This window comes from Salvelinus alpinus, chromosome 2 (genome assembly GCF_045679555.1).
Source record: "Salvelinus alpinus chromosome 2, SLU_Salpinus.1, whole genome shotgun sequence".
Taxonomy (NCBI): Eukaryota; Metazoa; Chordata; class Actinopteri; order Salmoniformes; family Salmonidae; genus Salvelinus; species Salvelinus alpinus.
This window is the reverse complement of record NC_092087.1, coordinates 121,634,931-121,659,488: the sequence shown is the minus strand read 5'-3', so window position 1 is coordinate 121,659,488 and position 24,558 is coordinate 121,634,931.

Genomic DNA, 24,558 nt, shown 5'->3' with positions numbered 1-24,558 from the left:
TCATGTCAAGGAAGGGCGCTCTTTTGTTTTGTTCCTCCCACTCTCTCTCCCACTCTCTCTCTCTCTCTCTGTCTCTCTCTCTCTCTCTCTCTCTCTCTCTCTCTCTCTCTCTCTCTCTCTCTCTCTCTCTCTCTCTCTCTCTCTCTCTCTCTCTCACTCTCTCTCTCTCCCTCTCTCTCGCTCTCTCTCTCTCTCGCTCTCTCTCTCGCTCGCTCCCCCTTCTCTCCCACCCTCTATCTCCCCTCTCTATCCTCCCTCCATCTCCCCTCTCTATCCTCCCTCTCTCCCTCTCTCTCGCTCTCTCTCTCTCTCTCTCTCTCTCTCTCTCTCTCTCTCTCTCTCTCTCTCGCTCGCTCTCCCTTCTCTCCCACCCTCTATCTCCCCTCTCTATCCTCCCTCCATCTCTCTCTCTCTTTCCCCCCCTTCTCTCCATCTCTCCCTCCATTGTGTGTGTGGGTATATCAGCCACAGCTCCTGTCATTTGGCCTGACTCGGCAGAAAGCCGTCTGGGTCACAAAGTCAGCTGGCACCAGAGCTAATGGGGAAGGTTTGTTACGGGGGGCCCTCTCCTCTCGGCCCGGGCCGGGGCACAGCAGCCGACAATGGCCAGCGTCTCTGAAACCCGGGCCGCGTGATGACAGGTCGATCGGCGGGGGACAATGCGCTGTAATTTGTGAGGGCCTTGCCGGAGAGGTGGATGATGGGTAATTAAGAGGAAGACAGTGAGAGACACCACAGAGGCTCGGAGCGGCTCGATGACAGACGAGTCAGGTGATTGGCTGTTTGTGAGTTAGTAAGGGGGCCCTGGCATCTCCGGCTTGGCTCTTCTCTCGCTCCTCTCCTCTCTCTGTCTGTCTCCCTCATCCCCGGTTAAAACAAGCCTGTCGGACAAGCGAAAACAAGGGCCTTTGAGTACAGCTCAATGGTAGCTGGATGTTTGGAAGGTTCAGTTAGAGTGGTGGGGGCTGCTGTTTATGGGGGGACAGGGACAAGTACTGTAGTTGTGTGTTCCATAGCATATGAGGTATAAAGGCTTACCTGTACTGTCATTAGATGGTTAGGGGAGAATGAGATTGGTTGTCACACTTTTTACTCTTGTGTGTATTTCTCAGCACCAGTATATAATACAACACTATTTTCAATATTAGGTGAAAGAACAAGGTCTTATGACCCTCATATCTCATTCCAACATGGAGTTATAAGCCATCACAACCAGCCCCATCGCAAGGTTGGATTTCATACATTATGGGGTTGGATGTGACAGTGTTTGTTATTAGCTTATTCATTTTGGAACAGGAAATGAAGCAATAAAGTATACCGTTTTAGAAATAGCCTTTCCTTGATTGAGCGATATTCCCCCCAAAATCTGCATTTAATACCATGAGAAGAACATATGACATTTTAAGTAAATGTGTGTGTGTATGCGGGTGTGTGACAGAAATAAATATGTGTGGGAGAGAGGCAACGATGGTTATTTAGCATAACGTTTTCTACAGGTTTCCTCGTGGTTCTATTTAAAGTCAAGTTCTCAGAACGTTCAGAGAACATTAAGAAACAACGTTCTGTGGGGATTTCAGTACTTCAGCATAACGTTTTCTGCAGCTTTCTTCATGGTTCAATTTAAAATAAGCTTATCAGAACATGAAGAAAACGTTCCATAAAAATCACAATACATTTTTTATGTGGGGGAGGCTTTAATATTGCTTTAATATCAGCTTTAAAATTGCAAATATATTGTGGCTTCCATCAATAGAATTGTCTGCATTATTTCCAATCCCCCATATATTTTTGGGTATATACAGTTGAAGTCGGAAGTTTACATACACCTTAGCCAAATACATTTAAACTCAGTTTTTCACAATTCCTGACATTTAATCCTAGGAAAAATTCCCTGTTTTAGGTCAGTTAGGATCACCACTTTATTTTAAGAATGTGAAATGTCAGAATAATAGTAGAGAGAATGATTTATTTCAGCTTTTATTTCTTTCATCACAATCCCAGTGGGTCAGAAGTTTACACACACTCAATTAGTACTTGGTAGCATTGCCTTTAAATTGTTTAACTTGGGTCAAACGTTTCAGGTAGCCTTCCACAAGCTTCCCACAATAAGTTGGGTAAATTTTGGCCCATTCCTCCTGACAGAGCTGGTGTAACTGAGTCAGGTTTGTAGGCCTCCTTGCTCGCACACGCTTTTTCAGTTCTGCCCACAAACTTTCTATAGGATTGAGGTCAGGGCTTTGTGATGGCCACTCCAATACTTTGACTTTGTTGTCCTTAAGCCATTTTGTCACAACTTTGAAGTATGCTTGGGGTCATTGTCTATATGGAAGAACCATTTGCGACTAAGCTTTAACTTCCTGACTGATGTCTTGAGATGTTGCTTCAATACATCCACATAATTTTCCTTTCTCGTGATGCCATCTATTTTGTGAAGTGCACCAGTCCCCCCTGCATTAAAGCACCCCCACAACATGATGCTGCCACCTTCGTGCTTCACGGTTGGGATGGTGTTCTTCGGCTTGCAAGCCTCCCCCTTTTTCCTCCAAACATAACAATGGTCATTATGACCAAACAGTTCTATTTTTGTTTCATCAGACCAGAGGACATTTCTCCAAAAAGTAAGATCTTCGTCCCCATGTGCAGTTGCAAACTGTAGTCTGGCTTTTATATGGCTGTTTTGAAGCAGTGGCTTCTCCTTGCTGAGCAGCCTTACAGGTTATGTTGATATAGGACTCGTTTTACTGTGGATACAGATACTTTTGTACCTGTTTCCTCCAGCATCTTCACAAGGTCCTTTGCTGTTGTTCTGGGATTGATTTGCACTTTTCGCACCAAAGTACGTTCATCTCTAGAAGACAGAGCGCGTCTCCTTCCTGAGCGGTATGACGTCTGCGTGGTCCCATGGTGTTTATACTTGCATACTATTGTTTGTACAGATGAATGTGGTACCTTCAGGAGTCTGGAAATTGCTCCCAAGGATGAACCAGACTTGTGGAGGTACTACTACAAACATACTACATACATTTTACGGACACAGTATATTTTACAATAGTTATCATTTGTTCGTTTTTAGTTTCATCTTTCAGCTCTTTTCAACTCCTCCCATCTATCTCTGAACACTATCCAGTTTTTATTTTCAACTGTGTGATGTTTCACAAAAGTTCTGAACCTTTCTATTCTCATAGATTCTACGTATTGTAAATTAAATATAAAAACATTTGCTAAGAGTATTATTATATTATTGATCGATTGACTATGACTTTTTAAATCACCCAGCAGTGCTATTTGCAGAGTTAGCTCCAGGTAAATGTTGAAATTCTTCAGCCATTCCTGAACCTGCTACCAAAAACAAGCTACAGTGCATTCAGAAATTATTATAGACTTTTTCCACATTTTGTTACGTTCCAGCCGTATTCTAAAATTGATTAAATTGTTTTTTCCTCATCAATCTACACACAATACCCAATAATGACAATCCAATAATGACCATTTTAAAAACTGAAATATCACATTTACATAAAATTATTCAGACCCTTTACTCAGTACTTTGTTAAAGCACCTTTGGCAGCGATTACAGCCTCAAGTCTTCTTGGGTATGACGCTACAAGCTTGGCACACCTGTATTTGGGGAGTTTCTCCCATTCTTCTCTGCAGATCCTCTCAAGCTCTGTCCAGTTGGATGGAGAGTCTTGCTGCACAGCTATATTCAGGTCTCTCCAGAGATGTTTGATCGGCTTCAAGTCTGGGCTCTGGCTGGGCCACTCAAGGACATTCAGAGCCTTGTCCCAAACCACTCCTGTGTTGTCTTTCCTGTGTGCTTAGAGTATTGTCTTGTTGGAAGGTGAACCTTCATCCCAGTTGGAGGTCCTGAGCACTCTGGAGCAGGTTATCGTCAAGGAGCTCTTTGTACTTGCCCTCGATCCTGACTAGTCTCCCAGTCCCTGCCACTGAAAAACATCCCCACAGCATGATGCTGCCACCACCATGCTTCATCATAGGGATGGTGCCAGGTTTCCTCCAGATGTGACACTTGGCATTTAGGCCAAAGAGTTCACACTTGGTTTCATCAGACAAGATCATCTTGTTTCTCATGGTCAGAGTCCTTTAGGTGCATTTTGGCAAACTCCAAGCGGGCTGTCATGTGTTGTTTACTGTGGAGTGGCTTCCGTCTGGTCACCCTACCATAAAGGCCTCATTGGTGGAGTGCTGCAGAGATGGTTGTCCTTCTGGAAGGTTGTCCCATTTCTATAGAGGAACTCTAGTGCTGTCAGAGTGACCATTCTTGGAACTTGAAGCTCTCAACCTGTTCCACCACAGCCCGTCGATGAGAATGGGGGCGTGCTCAGTCCTCCTTTTCCTGTAGTCCACATTGATCTCCATTGTCTTGATCACGCTGAGGGAGAGGTTGTTGTCCTGGCACCACACGGCCAGGTCTCTGACCTCCTCCCTATAGTCTGTCTCGTCGTTGTCGGTGATCAGGCCTTCCACTGTTGTGTTGTCGATAAACTTAATGATGGTGTTGGAGTCGTTCCTGGCCATGCAGTCATGGGTGAACAGGGAGTACAGGAGGGGACTGAGCACACACCCCTGAGGGGCCCCCGTGTTGAGGATCAGCGTGGCAGATGTGTTGTTACCGACCCTTACCACCTGGGGGCGGCCCGTCAGGAAGTCTAGGATCCAGTTGCAGAGGGAGGTGTTCAGTCCCAGGGTCATAAGGTGCATATGGTGCATATTTAAAGGACTTCAATCTTTAAGGCCCAGTGCAGTCAAAAAAAATATTTTGCCCTTTGCTAAGAAGCTATTTTTGTTAATTTTTGAACTTTTTAATTTAAAACAATCACAAAAATTTGATAAAAATGTCTGCATTGGACTAGTAGCCATGTACACTTGTACCCGTATACAGGTTGAAAATTGCATATTTGGTCACTGTGCCTACATTGGAACGTTGGTGGCTGTTCAGTAATACGCTGTAAATGACGTCAGAGCTCAGGCTCTGCTCTTCACAGCGCTGTATGGGTTTTGACTGACAGCCGTTCTGAGCATAGAGATCATAAATGTTAACACTGTATATGACTTTATGATGTGGAAATGTGAAGTGCAAAAGCAGTAGTAATTATAATTGTCAACGTCTCATCTTTCAAAATACATCAAGTCCTCTTAATCTTAATTTCCAGCATTTCCCTAACTCAGACAACACCGCGCGCGACAAGAAGTTGCCCCCATCCCTCCCGCTAATTGGGCAACTTTTGCGCATTTGTTGTTGTCTGAGTAAGGGAAATGCTGTAAATTAAAAGGACTTGATGTATTTTGAAAGATGAGACGTATACAGTATCTACATTTATGATCACTATGTTTGATGTTGGCCTACAGTCACAAGATGACATGGCATCATATCCTGGGTTGTTCTGAACAGAGTGAGCCTGTTTGTTTATTCTGAAGATAATTTGCATCGGAACACGCACTTGAATGCAGACATGACTCCTTTTCTATGCTCACCAAAATTACGATCAGATTTTCTGAATTGCCCTGTGAAAGCCTAACACTGTAAGATCATATTCTATAACTTAGATAGTCATGTTGGTAATAGAACACGCTTTCAAAGTATGGTCACCTGACCCAGATTGCGATTTATACCGTTTTTGGATTGCATAAACAACAACAGTAATTGTGTGATGGCGATGATGCAGGATTGTGTTCCAAACACAACAACTACAAGTGTGCTTGCTCTAGTTTCTCAAGGGTACAGCTAAAGTAGGAGAGCAAAAAAAAAAACGTATAGTTGACGACTCTTCTTTGAGTCATAAAAGTGCATAGAAATTACTTAGGAACTGTGCACACTTTAGAGAGGTGTGTGGCCACTTGGAGACGCCAGTTAGTCCTCTCACTCAAACCGTTTAAATTTGTTTGTCTTATGTTGCACCTACCCCACATTTTCCAGGAATATTCTTATCATGTTACTGAATGTGTCCAGAGTATTTGTTATCAACAAATGCAGAGAAAATTACAGTAAATGTAAAATGCACATAAAATCAACAGTGTAATGTTTGGATTCAGTCTTGTGTCAGGTGAACTGTTGTGTGCTCACCTTTGGTCTCATCATTTTCACATTATCTCCAAACTGTTCCCTTTCAATTGCTACCATGGTTATGCATGTGCTTTTCATATTTCCTCTGTAAGAAGCATTTCAATTTAGCCCTATCCATATAGGCCAATTCCCACAAGTGTAAAGGGTTAAAGTACTTGGGAAAAAATGCTTGCAAACCTTTGCGTTTAAATTTATCGGTCTCCTCATTAGTATATGGTACCAAACCACAGAACGTGGAATACACAAGGTTTGGCCTCCAGCTACAGTACATTCCTATGGAACATCAAACCCATAGCTTTATCAGACTGCCTGGAGCTAAGAGAAGGACATCTTTCCCTTACATCTCCCTGACAGTCTCTAAATCAAAACTCCCAGCTCCCGGGACCATTAAATAACCTCGCTGGAGTTGCTGACTAATTGATAACGTTACAATCTGAAACATTTTCAGAGGAGGGCCTTAATTGAAAACATTGGGGAGGAAGACAGGATTATGTCTGAGGAGACTGACGTGAGAGAGAGAGGGAAAGGAGGAGGGCGGAGGAGGTGGGGGGAGGTAGCCCTCGTCTTTGGAGTCTTTGATCTCGGTACTTGTCTGCCATGCTGTTTTCCTTCAAGGCTTCCTGGTTTGTTTCAGTAGACACCGGGCCCGGGCCCCACTCTGGGGGAATAGGATCGCTAATGGATCACTTTAGGGAGGCCTATTCTTTATGGCCAGCCTAAGTGTTATCATCTGGGGTTAAAGACACTGACCGCAAAGCAGAGGAGAAAGCTGCTGGCTGGGCTGGAGTTTTTCTGACGGAGTGGAGAGCGGAGAGAGGAGATAACCTTCTCTTGGGGATTACAGTAGAAGGGCCTTTGGGGTGTGTTGTGTGTTGTATGTGTGTATGTGTGTGTGTGTGTGTGTGTGTGCGTGTGTGCGTGCGCTTGTGTGTGAAAATGGTTTTGATCTTTCTGCGGGGCGTCCTACATGGGGAAAACACTCTGGAGTCTGACGTTCCCAACCAGAATCTGCCATTCCATTAGAAACCATTTATCAGTCAGTTGCACAAGAGAGAGTCAGGGAGTCAGGCGGCAATAGATTCCAGAGGTTAAGGGTGACCCTGGCCCTTTGCCTTAAAGAGTTAAAGGGGTTTATCTATCCACAGGACCTGTCATTGCCTGACTGGCTGAAATGAGTAGCAGTCCATCAGATAAGCTGCCGAGGAAGAAAGAAACATGTCTCTTAAAACGATCATTATCTGACTGTGTTTTTCTGTTTAACGAGTGCACAGAAGGTGTGATTGACAAGCAGGAGGCTCTTTAATTGGATGTGATATATTCCATCATTAGGTTAATTGCCAGGTGGTTTTGATTATTTAGAAGTGTCAATCTCACCTGAAAATCGAATTCAATCATTTAATTTGACAAATGTCTTCTTTTTCTCACATATGAGTGGCAGTTAAAATCATAACTGTTAAGAGTGCAATGAATGAATACACACTCCCTCCACTTAGCCTATAACGAAAGAGACTCTACTACTGCTTCTATAATTCAGCAATATGACATATTTAGATATTTGTTTCCTTGCCCTTAAACAAGTACAAAGTGTGGATTTGTCACTCAATAAACTGCTTTCAAGGTAAGCAAAATATATAAATACATAATTTCACTGAACTGTTCCTTTAATACATAACAAGTAATCAATCAGAAAGTGAGTAATTTGGCACCGAGATGACTCCAATGCCTGTGGTACATACAGGAATATATCACTTAAAGGGGGAACCTGTCGTAAAATAGCCAATAACATGTGTTTCAAATTGCCCGTTGGTAATAGATTGGTTTACTAGAGGTGGCTAGTTATCGGCCCGGTGGCATTTCACACACATACACACACGCAGACACACACACACACACACAGATGCCCCCAACACACACACACACACACACACACACACACACACACACACACACACACACACACACACACACACACACACACACACACACACACACACACACACACACACACACACACACTTCCCTGTGTTGATAAAGCACCAGGGAATTCTAAGTCAATTAGTTTGCCACACCAAAATTCCTGCAGTCAGGCTGGCCAATTAAATCTCTGAATTCCCAGTCATGGTTTAGGGCTCTTCCTGTTGACTTCCTGGTTAGGGTTAGCTGTAGTTATTTCCAGATCACAGCACCTCTACACTGTGTGTGATGGTAAAACAGTATTTTATATTTAGAGACTGGCATGATGATGGTAATTGGATTAGAACAAATCTACACTGTTAGATGAATGTAGAATGTAGAAAATATGCAACGGGCAGGGAAACATTCATTAAAACTATTGCAATAAATGTTTGTGTAAGCATAACATCTCATTTCAGTTTGGTATCATTTTTTCCGTCACTGTTCCGTATGCTTAAGCCACTGACCTATTATCATTCTGTTTGTTGGTTTCAGCTCTACAATTACGACCAAGAATTCCACTTTGCCGAAACAAAGTTGCTTGGTTTCTTTATATTCACTTTCTTCTTTGCTCTTGAGTGAAAATCCCTCTGGAGAAAAAAAAATGTGTTCATTGTTTTAAGTCGCAAACTTTTATTATGAGCTCTTTTGTTCTCGGTCGGAGTTGCAAATTGTTGTTTTGCTGTGACGTTACGCAAACGGAGCATAACAGTAACCATCACTCCACAATGGAGATTCAACTTGAGAGGGAAAGAGCTGAGAGCTCTGGAGATCAGAACACACCTGAATCATATGGTGTGTGTGTGTGTGTGTGTGTGTGTGTGTGTGTGTGTGTGTGTGTGTGTGTGTGTGTGTGTGTGTGTGTGTGTGTGTGTGTGTGTGTGTGTGTGTGTGTGTGTGTGTGTGTGTGTGTGTGTGTGTGTGTGTGTGTGTGTGTGTGTGTGTGTGTGTGTGTGTGTGTGTGTGTGTGTGTGTGTGCGTGTGTGTGTGTGTGTGTGTGTGTGAATGTGATGTACAGAGGGGTGTTTGATGACTACACTCTTAGAAAAAAAGGTGCTATCTGCCCTTTTGGTTCCAGGAACAACCCTTTTGAGTTCCATTTAGAACCCATTACAAAGAGGGTTCTACATGGAACCCAAAAGAGTTCTACCTGGAACCAAAACGGTTTTAGCTGGAATCAAAAAGGGTTCTCCTTTGGGGACAGTCGAAAATCCCTTTTGGAACCCTTTTTTTAAGAGTGTAGAGGTATCTCTAAATCTGCAATCTTTTAGACATTCAGAAACTAATTCAGATTCAAAAGTGGATGATTATGATGATCAAAGACCATAAGATCTGTGTTTTTTCTTTTACATGCCTTTTTAGAATATTCAGTATTCCACATTTCAAGGTACAGTACTATAGAAGGAAACTTTGTCCCATGACTAAACTGTTGCATGCAATACTTTTTAATTACATCTGACCTTCACCGAAATATGGTCTTGATCTAACATCACAAAGACGTTAAAAGGACATTACACTATGTGGTTATTTTGATGTTTTACCCCTTATCGTTATATATCCTCTTCTAAGCTTGTGCGATCCAGACATTGCTTGTGGTGCTTGTTAAACCATTGTGGATAACAAACAAAACGTCCCCGCCGTGATGAACACAAAGGGACAGGGGAGCACTACCACTCAGCCTACCACAGCACTCTCTTTGTCTCCTCGGGGGCGGGTTACTTACAAAGCTGAATTTCCCCATGACTGAAGTTTAAGTTAACTAAACATTTTTTTGATCCCGCTGAATTTGTGGCTGTGTGCAATCCCTTTAACGAGCTCCATCTTTGACCTTGGTTGTATGTTTCCCGAGATGTCATGTCTTGTAACTCACCAAAATACTTCAATGTCCAGATGATTTAACATTAAAGAGGAAGGATCGAGAAGACGGCTCACCTCCAGGGAGCTAATAATACTGCCTAAAAAATGAATTGTAAACGCTAAATACATCCTACAGATCAGTAGAGAACATCCAGAGCAACTTCTTTACAGTAACTTAGACTGTCCATGGTTTGAGACCTAAAATATGGAGTCATATACCTGTCATAGGATGTGAAGAGAAATGTCATCATCAATAATCAATAATCATCAATAATAATTTTAAAAAATCACGTATACTCACATCTATACAAAAACCTTATGAAATGACTTACAAAGGCCCATATTTCTAAGATTGTCTTCATAGTTTTCCCATCAAGCATAAAGAACAGGAGTTCCCTGTAAAAGCTGGAGTTTCACTGTCTCTTGCTTTTCCCTGGTCTTTAGTAAAAGGGATTCTATAAAACACATTGTTTACATTGGCCCAAACCACAGTTGTGTTAGAGGGGGTTTCCTACTTGTAACTTTCCTTTTTCCCTCTGTCTTTCTGACTGTAAATTTGTACAGTATGTTTCCAGTAACAACAACATGAATTATGCTCTTCTCCTTCACTTCAGATCTGAGAGGAAGAAAACAGAGCAGAGAGCAAGACTTGGCCCGAGACATACAGTTCAGAGACAGGCTTGCCACGCCATTGTTTGTGGCTCTCACAGACCTGTAATCAGATTTCTGGAGGTTTTGGAAAGCCATCGCCAGGATAATTCTTTAAAGACTTCACTTCACCAGTTCGTCCTCAAAGGCACAATGATGTCCAGTAAAACAATATCGAGACTCTTTCTCAAACTCAAATCCTGCTGTAATCGTATATTTTTTGAAAGGAAATATATTCCATACAAATATTTGTATGCACTGTTAGAATTTATTTCAATATTATTTTGAATACAGTTATGTCCCTTGCTAAATCAGTTCGTTTTTGTCAAATTGCTCGAGGCTGGTTGAAGGTTTTGTCCGGGTTTTAAAGTTGTGGTTGGGGTTGAGAAACCCTGTTTGAATTAGTGTGATGGAACACATGTGTCCGGGTCCTTATCGGAACCGGCATCTTCTACTGATGGCCTTTGAAATAACTGGCTCCACCGGGTAATTGGACTTGAAAGAGCTGATTCTCCCAGGGTGCCGTTTTGCATACTGTCGGGCCATCCGGAGCCAGGCCGCGTGGCTCTGCTGCTGACACCCGGCCGTGTCTGGAGACTTGTTATAAAAGAGAAACACACGCACGCATACACAAACACACACACACACAGACAGATATACACACACACACACAGATAGTTGACACTCGTCAGTGTCCAGAGACTTGTTCTAAGTGGTCGTGTACACAGCCGGGCAACACCCCAGGGGAAGATATGGATCTCTGGAGTGGGACCCTCTGTCTCATTCATTAGTGGCTACAGACCATACACACAAAGTCAACGACATAACACACCACAGAATTATATGAATGCCATGGATGTTCTCTACCACTCCGGACAAAACCCGTGTTAGACCCGCAAGTGAAAAACAAGTGTCGATGTCCTAATATGTCTACCACATCTACAACAGATGTCTCGAAGGACTTATTGACGTATCATCACACCTTAAGAGTTAGTTAACAGGCCATTCTCAGCCAGACATAGCCCCAGTCTCATTACGTCTCATTACATACAGTTTGTTTCTCAATTAAACATATAAAAAAAAATTAAAAGCCCACGTAATGATCTCTTTAGACAAGCAAATTGCCATGGTAATATAACGTTCTTTAATTAGACTTTATTAGAGACTTCTGGTCGGGTTTGAGTCGTTTTATTTTTAGCGTCTTTTTCCAACAGAACAGACAAGCCCACGTAGCACTGAGAGGACTAGGTGTAGACTCGTAAGTGTCTCATAACTAGCCAATAAATCCATTTGCGTCATTTGAGAGTTGGTTTGCTCTGATGAAGGGTTAAATTGCCCCCGACATCATGATGCGATTTGGGTTGGTTTTTATCACCGTTTTAGCAGTTACAGTGCGGCTGTCCGATTTCCTGCAACAAAAGTGTGTAGTGCCATTAATGCGAGTAATTTCACACAGCAGGCCTCCATTTGGGCATACATGCGATCTGGTAGAAACGCACTCAGACACACAATGCAGAAATAGACACACACACAAAACCTTGGTTAATGTCCTCGGTCATCTTACCTTGTTAGGGTTGTGTTTTACACCACTTACATTCTTTGACCATCATGGGAGAGAAATACAACAGAAATACAACAGATGGCATACACAAGACTAGAGAGTGTGTGTGTGTGTGTGTGTGTGTGTGTGTGTGTGTGTGTGTGTGTGTGTGTGTGTGTGTGTGTGTGTGTGTGTGTACACTTGCACATACATACATGTGCCTGTGCATATCAACCATAACGTCATCTGACACAAACATTACACACCATACCCTTAGACATTTGGATATGAAACATATTAACCGTCCCCTAAGGTTTCCTAAATGGGCAAACCTTTAGACGTGGAAGGTTCCATTCTAGTTCAAGGTCACCAATGAGTCGGCAGAACTTCCGGTCAGACCACTAGGGATGTACAGTGGCGTCACGGCGGTAAGTCTGCTACTGTGTCTTCTTTACACACCCCCACACACACACACACACACACACACACACACACACACACACACACACACACACACACACACACACACACACACACACACACACACACACACACACACACACACACACACACACACACACACACACACACACACGCATAAGTGGTTCCACCATGATTCTCTCCATTCTCTCATGCAGCACAGACTCGCATAGTCGGAATCCCAAACGGCTCCCTATTCCCTATACAGGCCATGGTCAAAAGTAGTGCACTATGTAGGGAATAGGGTGCCATTTGGGACACATCCTCTGTCTTTCTCTGTGGACTACCACATACTTATAGTAATATGTATTTTTAAGTACCACAAACCATATGTAGATACAATGTGGGAGCTAAACTCCACAGCTCAACCATCTTGGCTGCTTAGGCTTATTCGACTGAGTCCCAATATAGAAGTCAAACAAGTAACGTGAGCAAGCACCATGCCGACCGTCGATATTGAAAATAAAATAGTGCTCTCCTAAGAAAACCTGAAAAACTCCTGTCCCGGCACTTTAAACCTTAAAGGGTGTCTTATATAAACTGTGCAGGACCGGACTGACTGATATCTGATCAACTAGATCAATATTATTGGCTTTTATAGTCCACTGAAAACATAGCCCAAAGGTATGTCGTTTGGCAGAGAGCAGCTCATGATATGTCTAAGAATTGTTACCAGCTGGCGTGACTGCGGGGAACGCTTCTCTCTTAAAAACCTCAAAGTCAAAATAATATAAGTTCAAATGCAGCATTCATAACCAGGTTGGCTTTAACGGCCGGCCGTCCACATTGATTTGGCTCCCCTTCGCAATGGCAACCTTAAAGGGGAACTACGCTTTTTTGAAGTTGTATTTTTTCTACTTTTCCTTGGAAAGGAACTGCGCAATTTTCAATTTGGATTATTATTTTATGATTAACTTTTCAGCAGTCTTATTGAATATATGGTGTGTAGGCTAGTCCCAGTAGGCTATTCTGTTTGTATAAGAAAATGTCTGCTCCTGTCCCTGTCTGTCATTTTTAACTCTTTTTAGGGATTTTGGGGACCCCACCCTGGTAATAGTTACACAGTTTTAGTAGTACACAGTTTTACTCAGGTTATTACCTTATTATGAGATTACAACGTCAGTGTAGTTAGTTTAGACAATTACTGTGAGAATTTGGTAGTTTTAAATGGCCTCTTTGTGTAGTTTGCTAGTTCTATCTTCTTTCGCCTATATCCTGTTTACACTATAGACCAAAGGAAGAGCATTTTACCTCAAATCAAATGCATTATCCCCACTCTGGCAATATACATTGGGAATCGCATAGGGCGGCTCACAATTGGCACAGCGTCGTACGGGTCAGGGTTTGGCCAGGGAAGGCCATCATTGTAAATAAGAATTTGTTCTTAACTGACTTGCCTAGTTAAATAAAAGTTCAATAAAAAATAAACATTGATACCGGTAGATAGGAACCACTGGTGGAAAAGTTGCTGCGGCTGCCTGGTAATCGACCAATCCGGTCCAAGGAATCCTTTTCTCTCACTGTGTGCCCTGAGGTCTAGATGGCCTGTCATAAGAAACATGAGTCCCCTCTGTAGCAGTGTGAACCGCGGGGGGGGTGGGAGGGAGGTGAGTGTGGGGGCTGTTTTCTCAATGCCTCCTTGACCTGTAGCTATTGATGAGGGGGGGGGGGGTGACTTTAGCTGTGACTGCGCCTCACCACATACAAACATTTTCAGGGACACCTCCGACCGACATCCTCGCACCCCTCCCTCTCATCCTCCTCTCCTCCTCCTCCCGGCGGCGCCGCAGTGTGAGAGACGAGAGGAGAAAAGCTGTTGTTAATAAAAAAGTGTTTCAAAAGAATAAAAAGAGGATGAAAAGGAGAGGTGAAATTGAGCGGGCACTGGCTGTGTTATTCCATCACCGTATGGGAGCTGGCCTCTCGCGGTGTGTGTGTATGTGTGTGTATGTGTGTGTGTGTGCCTGCGTGTGTATCCGACGCTCTCGAGCCGACGGGGGCCCAATGGGGGGGCTGAGGGGTCCAAGGATCACTGACCATTTCTGGCCCCGGGGCACAGCAAATGATTTGCCTCTCTGAGGCTTCAAAGGGGAGCAATTACACTTAAGTAACTAAATGAATAGATACCCCAGCTAGGAGGCAGTTTGGGGAAACAGTGAAGCCCTTTGAGGGGAAGAAGAAGAGAGAGGCACCACACCTCTGGAGTAATGTGCAACAGCTCCCAGCTTGCATCACAGGGAGAAAGGAGAAGAAGGAGAAGTACGGGAGGAAAGAAAATAAAGTAATGCCACTGACTGAGAAGAAAAGAAGAGAAGAAACTGAAGGGAAGACGGAAAAGAGGAGGATGGTGCCAGCGTTTGGCACCTGCCAAAAGGCAAAACAAAACAAATTCAGGCTTCGTAACTCCACCTCCGTGAGTTACATGTTTCTCGAGCGGCGGCACCTCCTTCATGAACTGAAGGCATTCCGAATGTCCCAATATACCATAGCAGCACATACGAAGTCAACTCAGCCCCCCCAAATGAAAAGTCCCATTGAGCCCCATTGAGCGGACTGGAGAGGCTGTGAGGCTGCTTCTTTGGCAGGCTTAGCTCACCTGCAGAGAGGCCTCTATAGTCGTATAAAGAGGCTTAGCAGCTGCCAGGGCTGTAAGTCTATGGCACCTAGTGGGAGAGGAGAATAGGGAAATGTAGGCCCCCCCTTTCAATGGCCCTCGCCACTTAGTAACAGAAGGCATGTGCCAAACTTGCAGAATGAGAATGAGGAGAATGAAAACGTTCCCTTTGGAGTTCACTAAATATCGGCAGTGGCAGCGACTCTCTTTCTTTGTTGTCAAAGTGAAGTCACTCTCTCTCTCACACACACACTCTCTCTCTCTGTCTGTCTGTCTGTCTGTCTCTCTCATAATTTCTCTATGAATAAAAGGACAATGAATGAAGTCAATTCAGTCAAAGACCCCCAACCAAAACAGCAGAGATAAAGCAACAACACGAGAGAGAGAGAGAGAGAGAGAGAGAGAGAGAGAGAGAGAGAGAGAGAGAGAGAGAGAGAGAGAGAGAGAGAGAGAGAGAGAGAGACTAAGGGCCTGGGTCCCGAAGTGTGGAAGCCATCAATTACATAGCTAAAGCTACCAACCCAGCAGGACAGGGGCATTAGAATGCAGATATAGGCATGCGGGGCCATAGGGGTCCCATAGGCAGCAGATGCCTAGCGTAGCGGTCAAAAGAGCACCCAGGGGCATATAGTATAATGGTATAGAGGAGGCATATGCACTGTGAGGACTTTTCCCCTCTATTGACATTATAGAACTGAGGAAGAATAGGAAATTCAATGGAATGATGAGTGAAATAGTGAGTCAATAAAAGCTATAGGTTATATAAAGGTTATAATAAGTTATTGGTTTGCTCTGCATGGGGGGGTTGATCCCTCCAATTCTGATATGCAATAGTATCGCAAAAACCTAATATGACACTTTTCTTGACATATTAACACATACAGTAGCTAATGTCACTTTTCCTGACATATTATTGAATAGCTACCTGTAGTGCAGGAAGCACAGGCATTTCGCTACACTCGCAATAACATCTGCTAACCATGTGACCAATAAAATGGGACTTGATTTGAGGTATTGCTATAACTGTATGAGTCTCCAAGAGCGCTTGACGCTGCAACAAGTCTGCTGTTCTATCAAGCCGATCCAGAAATCCAGAAATCCAAAATATACAACAGCAATTCCTCCACCCTCCATATCCCCCCCTCCCTAAAAGGATTGCCCCCCCCCCCCCCCCCCCCCCGGCATCTCCCTATTTGAGCCGCTCAGCAAGCCTCTATCCCCTCCAGGCTCCTGGGCTCCAGGATTCCTCCTCCTTCCTACCACGGCTAATTTAGAAGGGCCTCCAGGCGATCTCTCTTCACAGTCAGAAAAGTGCAATTGTATTTTCCAGCTCATTAAGCAATAGCACAAAAAGAAGACCCCCCCCATCTACTTTCCTGTCCACCCTCTGTTCAGAGAGAGGGAGAGAAGGATGGAGGGAGGGAGGGCTAAATAAGTGCTAAGTTTGAGGAGAAAACGGAGAAAGAGAGAGAGGGGGGAGAAGGAGAAATACGACTAAGTGAGCTGCTAAATTAAATGTGTGCACCTGTATCAGATTGTTTGTATTAGCTAGACACTCGGGAGGCATCTTCTTAAATTCTCGACTCCGCAGTCACAACCCACAATTCCCCCCTCCCTCTCTTCATCGCTCCATCTTTTCAAAGCCAATCCCACTGCTCACTTGGTTCCAGTGAGTCCCATTGAAAAGCAACCCGTGATTGTTTATTGAAAGGGCCTTTTAACTCTGCCAGCCCATTCCATTGTTGGGGCTTTTTCATGGGGAGGACTTTGAAATTGTAATCTCAAGATGGCTCAAGAGCACACTATTTGTCCTGACCTTTACTGCTTGTAATAACATTATTAGTACTATAGTATCAAACAAGTGCAATCCGGCAGGATCAAGGGCGATAGTGAAGAACCAATTGGGAACTCTTTAAAGTGGAGATAGAGTGTGGTTTTTGAAAAGTCACAATGACACTGTGAATAATACACATGACCCTATGTGAAATATACACACGACCCTATGTGAAATATACACACGACCCTATGTGAAATATACACACGACCCTATGTGAAATATACACACGACCCTATGTGAAATATACACACGACCCTATGTGAAATATACACACGACCCTATGTGAAATATACACACGACCCTATGTGAAATATACACACGACCCTAAGTGAAATATACACACGACCCTATGTGAAATATACACACGACCCTATGTGAAATATACACACAACCCTATGTGAAATATACACACGACCCTATGTGAAATATACAGATGACCCTATGTGAAATATACACACGACCCTATGTGAAATATACACACGACCCTATGTGAAATATACACACGACCCTATGTGAAATATACAGATGACCCTATGTGAAATATACAGATGACACTATGTGAAATATACAGATGACCCTATGTGAAATATACAGATGACCCTATGTGAAATATACAGATGACCCTATGTGAAATATACAGATGACCCTATATGAAATATACAGATGACCCTATGTGAAATATACAGATGACCCTATGTGAAATATACAGTTGACCCTATGTGAAATATACAGTTGACCCTATGTGAAATATACAGTTGGCCCTATGTGAAATATACAGATGACCCTATGTGAAATATACAGATGACCCTATGTGAAATATACAGTTGGCCCTAGGGTAAAACAACATTGATCTAATCAAAATATCTCTACTATAGATACTCACTTAAAAGTTAACGAAATTGATTAAAACAACCGACCTTGCAAAAGGTGAAAAGGATGGGTTTAGTAATATTGATGACCTATCTGGCATGAAGTTTATCACGTATTGGTATAAAGTCTCATTCCATTTGACTCTGAGTGAGCTTATCGCTATTTTCCTCAAAAACATTACAAAAGGGGCATTTGTTTCAAGACACTGTTGCGTCATATTATAAATAGCATCGTAGTCAGAATATTACCCATGGGAACATTACTCAACAGTGTCTACTATCTTTCTCGTGACAAGGGTTATCGCAAAACTCATTTGGTGTCAGGGCATGAGACGTTCAATAAGAAAATGACAAAAATGACCTTTTTGAACTTTTTTGATACAAATCACACAATTTTTTAATTGCGATTATTCATTGGTTTGATAAGATGTTTAATTGGTGTATCTTTTTACTCATATAATATAACAACATAACATAATTAGAGAATATTTAGGTTTTCATTGATAAAAACTATCTCTATGAGGCTGTAAACAACCATGAATATCCATCTGATATTCAGTGGAACCAGATAGGTTGGATATGCTGTCACAAGTTCTTTGGTCTGACAAAGTGTGACGACACACACATAACAAGGCTTCAGGATCAGGATAAAACAAACGCTGCTTTGATAACCTACTTATATCACCCAAACACACACACACACATACACACTTTTGACCAAAACACACACTCGCACAAACACACACCCAACACACACACCTTTTTTTCATATTTTACCTACAACACCCCCAGAAGGACGGTTGCAACACATCTTTTTGATTCTACCCTTTTCTCACTCACAGCCCATATTTCAGCCAATCTGTTTTTATTATGTGAAAATAGCGTTTTTATATCATATACTGTATACTAAATTGCTGTAATTCATGCAATAGTTTCTGGTTTGGCCCCGGCTTGAAATGCCGGCCAAGAGTGAAGAGAAAATTGAGGCTGCTGCCTAGGGTTTTCGCAAATATAATGCATCACAACTTTGGCTGAGAAGATAGTAGGAGTTTGTGGTGACATTCTTTGGTTGCCTTTGTAACCTCAAAGTAGTCACACTAAGTTCTTTTGTCCCCTGTATTCCCAAACCTCGCTCGCCCACTCGCATTGTCTCCAGACTTTCCTCTAGAATGCTGATTTCTATGGCCGACGAACGCGGAGGTCAAATGAAAATGGTTAATTGCATTGTCACCTCTTGAGGTGTACCACTACCTTAAACGCTTTCTGTTGGCAAGTGTGTAATGCCCTCCCTCTCTCTCTCAAGGCACGCTACAGAATCTGTTTTGTTTTGTGTAAAGGGCCGTTAGGATGGAATGACAAATGATAACCAGAAAGTAATTTCTTACATTAAAGACTCATCTTCATCATCAACATTCATATTTCAGTTATTATAGTGTTGTTATTCATTAATGTTCATGTGTAGTTGGAGTAGCAGTAGTACTGTTATCATTGTTGTTGTACACTGCTAGATCAAATGGTGCTGTATAGAGCCTAAAATGATTCAATGGCTCATTTAATTTATGGTGCTCAAAAATGTCATAGAAGTAATGGTAGAAAAGCCAGACAAGTTCAGTTCACTTTTGTGCATTCTGCAACAACATTTCTCTTATTACCCAGCATGCATTCAGCGACCAGGACCAGTTCTCACTGACTGATGCCACTGTTGCTACAAGGAGGGAAGTGGCTTTGGCATAAAAATGTTAACCAGCATTTAACTGCAAGCTTGAAGCCAGTTTGATGTGGATAGATTCGACTTGTTAAGTCAAATGAAAGGTCAAGAGATTTTACACGGATATCCTGCAACCCAAGGCAATGCTATTTAAACCACTTTAATTTAAATGGGAGAGAGCTCTTGCCTGGTTTCCTGATGTTAGAGTTAAATGAAGATGGATGCAAATGAAGCAAGGCAAGGAACTTTTAAGATAAAATACACTCAAAATATTTTCTCATAGTTATGTGAAATGTATGAGGATGCCTCTCAAATCTGCTCACGTACCGTTTAAGCCATGCAGTTCTCGGTCCCTATCTCTGACACGTAATAAGAATTGATAAAACTGAAGACTAAGTAACTGGCTTTGGCAGATCCACCCCCAAAATCCCTCTCTAGTGTGTATTTAATTTTCATGATCAGAATCCACACCATTCTGGACGGCTGATTCTCCACTTCTCTCCTCATACAGACTCATGTGAGAGCAGAGCGGTGAGAGAGTGGCGTGATTGGATGGCGATGGCCAACGAATGTGTCCCCTCGCCCCATCCTCCTGTGTAGTGTCAGCAAGTGTGTCCATCTCACTCTGTTTCATTACCCATCAGCCATTGTGTTTCTGTCTCTTAAGCCCATCTCACACGTATTGGGTTCCAGTTGTCCCTCACTTTCTAAATGATCGGTTTGTTTGTCACTGTACAGGGCCTCACCACGGCACGGACACCACCACGTCAGGGAATTCACAGTTCACTGGTGGACAGCTCAGCTCTGCACCTTTCACCCCGGGTTCCTTCTGACTGAGAATTTAGCTTTGCTGTACAGTGCACAATGCTTATGGCGGATGCGGTTGTAGTGATCAACTGCTTAGTGATCATATAGTCATCTAAGGATGTAATCACTGTCTGCAGAGTGCACTGTATTAGATTGGAATTCCCAAATTCTCTGTCTGGTTCCAAGCTATACAGCTACAGTACCTTCCTTGTCTAACACACAAATCCAACTGCGCATGAAATCTAATTTGATTTTGATTGTGTTTAATTACTTTTATGGGTTTCCTTAGTCATTATATAGGGTCAGGGGTCATTCCAACTGTCTGTGAGAGAAATAGGCCTAAGTCACGCTTTCATTCAGCAGTAAAACCTATTAATTGAGCTAGGAGTTAGATCAGGGGTCATCTACTATATAGGTTTCCATACCACTCATTTTGAACCTTATATAGATGATCTAACTTAGTCTTCTCACATTGTCTAAATTCGCTGCCCAAACTTGGCCCCTGCTTTTACGAACAGGCTGAGTGGTTCCATCGAAGCATGAGAATATTGGAAAAGGCCCCATTTGAGAGTCCTAAATGGCACCCTATTCCCTACGTGGAAGTAGAGCACTGCATAGGGAATAGGGTGCCATTTGTGACAGAGACAAAGTTTTCATTTCGGGTGCTGAAGGAAAGTGTTTCCCATCGAACGTGTCGACCTTGGGGGACAGATCTGCTTTCAAACTCGGTAATGACATCTGACACAGTTCACTCGCCTGCATGCTGTTACAGAAATTCATTTTGGGGATCTAGGAGAGAAGGGCTCTGAAAGTCTGAAACCGAAGACCCCGGCTGAACATCAGGGGGGAACGTTTTACTGTAACTTGGTGTAAATTCACGTGTAGATTTATTTATGGGTAGTACCTGTATCGGGTGAATCTCTGCATGGATTTGTGTTGCTCTATGATTCGCCTCTCATCCTCGTCTAGCACGACAGTTGGGAGATTAGATTGACTGAAGGGTACATGGTTGCTGGGATCTCAAACCTAAAACAGCTGGGCTGGGAGATTGTGGAGAGTGCCTGTTTAGTCAGAGAGAGAGGAGACAGAGAGGCAGATTGTTAGATATGAAAATGCAGGGGTGGACTCCCAAATTAGGGCTTGATTTTTTTTTAAATGAGAAACTGTCACAGTGGTTCAGATATTGATAATGACAGACTCATTTGGGAGGAGTGTAAATGATTGTAACTATTCATTCAGGTATTAGAAATGTATTTGAATGATATGTGAGATTGGAAGCCTAGATATCCAGGCACTTTGAAATGGCTCAAAAACTCTTAGGGTCATTTTCCCGAACTCAGATTAAGCCTAGTCCTGGACGAAATAACATTCTCAAATAACATTCTCTTCAAAGAACCCCCTGTATACGGTTCTACCTACAACCCTCTATGAAGGGTTCTACCAAGAACCACTTTATCATCGAAAGGTTCTTCCTAGAACGTCTATGAAGGGTTCTACTGAGAACCCGTTTATCTTTGGACGGTTCTTCCTAGAACCCTCGATGAACGGTTCCACCGGCCGTAAAATTGTATTATTTATGACAATACATTACATATATCATAAGGCCTTTCTTTGAGGGCCTAGTTACTCCCAAACACAGTGGTGTTAGGAATCTCATGGTTTACAGGCCACATCAGGCCTTCAAGACACATTATGCTTGCAAAGTGATGTGTAATTCCTATTGGAATCCAGCCAGAGTTAGGATTTCCAACAAGTGGAATTGTTAATCACCTGCAACCTGCATTGAGAATGACTGCTAGGGTAGGGAAGATTGAATACTGAGACTACCAAAATCATCTAAACTGGAACAACCATCTCAGTAACGGGTGCAATAAATCCAACAGATTGGATGTTTAGAAAACTGTAAGGTATTTATCTTTGTGTAGCATAAAATTAATCAACCAATCAATGTACATGCAAAAACACAGATATTACAGTAAAACAAACAATTCTGAAAATCTCCCTTCAACAGAGCATGCTGGGAAATATTATATATGGTTCTATGTAGAACCCTTCTTGCCTTCCAAAGAATCATCAAAGACTCCTTTCTTCCTTAGGATGTTAAAGGTTCTAGGTAGAACACTTTGCCTTACAAAGAACCCTTGTGTGAAAGCGAAGTCGTGCATCTCGCTCATCGCAATATCTGCAGTGCTGCTTGAGGCAACGTCATTTCGCTGAGTTAACCAATCAATCAATCTTTCCTGTCCTTGTGTAGCTTTGAGAAAAAGCCTGATTGCCCACAGAACTACGTCAGTTTGATAAGTTTTCCAACCATGACAGTCATGTGATTTGACCTAAGTCATATAAGGTCATAAACCAAATATGACTTGTTGTCAAATGAAGTGGACCAATTACACTTCATGTGTGACACAAGTTCATTCATAGTGTGACTTAAAGATCCACTCCGGGATCTTAAGCACAACAAATTCAAATCATATTGCACTAATTGGATTTGTAACATATCACACAAATTGCAAAAATCGTATGATATCATAAAAATTGCTACATTCGTAACATATCACACAAAATGGATGAGGTAGTACACAATTGGATGACGTAGCACACAAAAAACGGGGACCACTTTTGGCTCGTGAGCACCCCTTTCAAAACTAGTGGCAGAAATTATACAAAACGTTTGAGAGTGCATCTTTAAGGCGTTAAGGACACATAAGGTCATAAACCAAATATGACTGACTGGCGGTCAAGTAATGTGAACCAATCACACGTGCCTTCTCATGAATGGCCAGATTCAAATATTGAATTATTCACCCTTTAATCCAACTAAGATGTAAATTGAAGTGTGAAGAGTAACAAAGACAATCCAGAGAGGGCTGAGTGGCTCTCCAGTGTGTTGGAGTGACCGTGCACTCTCTCGCTCTCTCTAAGTGTCTTCCTTGCCAGAATATTAACCTAAGAGCGATGGGGCTAAGGCAATTCAATTAAGACAAACCCCCCACTTGTGGCCTACTAGGCGGCCATTTTGCACTTTACCAAGTCTTAATTGTGTATTTGATCCTGCTGATGACTGTTGGCAGTCAAACAGGCTTTCAGTGGGGTCCTGAGATAGGTGGGGTTGGCCATGCCAGGGAGGCCATCTTGGATTATATGGTGTTATTTACTATGGTATCATGTTGGGAGTGCAGAAGGGCAACGCTTTGGGATGATACACGTCATGAAAGATAGTTGACGTCAATGACACTGGGGCAAAGGGATGATTTTAGTGAAAGAGAATGTCTGAGAGAATCCTTATGTTACAAAGCTCCTGAAGGAAATGAGAGACTAAACGTTAAGAGCTTATTTTGCGTACTGGTGACACTTCAATCAAAGGCATTAATGTTAAAATAATATGTGGTCACATAAGGCCTATGCTGCCACTTTAAAGTGCTACCAAATAATGTTTTGTGATAGGAGACAACTAGGTCACCACATATGAAATCAGGCCATGACACCACAGATATTCGAAACTGTCAAGTAAATGTTTTATTTTTTCATATATTTAAAGTATTTTTAAAAAGCTGTTAATTGTCCCTTTTTAAATGTATGTTTTTTACTTTACTTTGTGGAAGGTATTTGATGGCAAATGCCAAATATTCCATATTTGTTATAAAGATTAATTAACAGGCTTTATTTAAAAAATCGAAATCAATATTCATTGCATTGTCTTTTTTACCTGATCTTTTGTATTTTAGTTTTTATTCCTCATTGTTCATTTGACCATTTTAATTTCAATGTTGCTCGATGTGTATTATTTCTGTGGAAATATCATTTTCAAAAGCATTTTTGAAATACTGCCCCTCTTATCATCCGATCAAGTTGTTTGTTCTCTTCTTCCAAAAAGTGAAACAGGCTAACCGTCTTTAATGTCAGTGGTTGTGCCTCATTCCTGCAGCTATGCACTGGACTATGAAATATTTCGAGTACAATTGGTTAAGTGGAGTTAACCGTACCCTTTTCTCCCCGAGGTAGCTTCCTTTTTGATCCCGCCGAGGCTGGCGCCTTCCAAAACACAACTTGTCTGGCTTATTAAATAGTTTGACCTGAAGAAAAAACGCCTGTTGCTTCTCAACCGAGCCTATTGTAAACTTTAAAAAGTCCATGACAGCATTTAAATTGGCGTAATG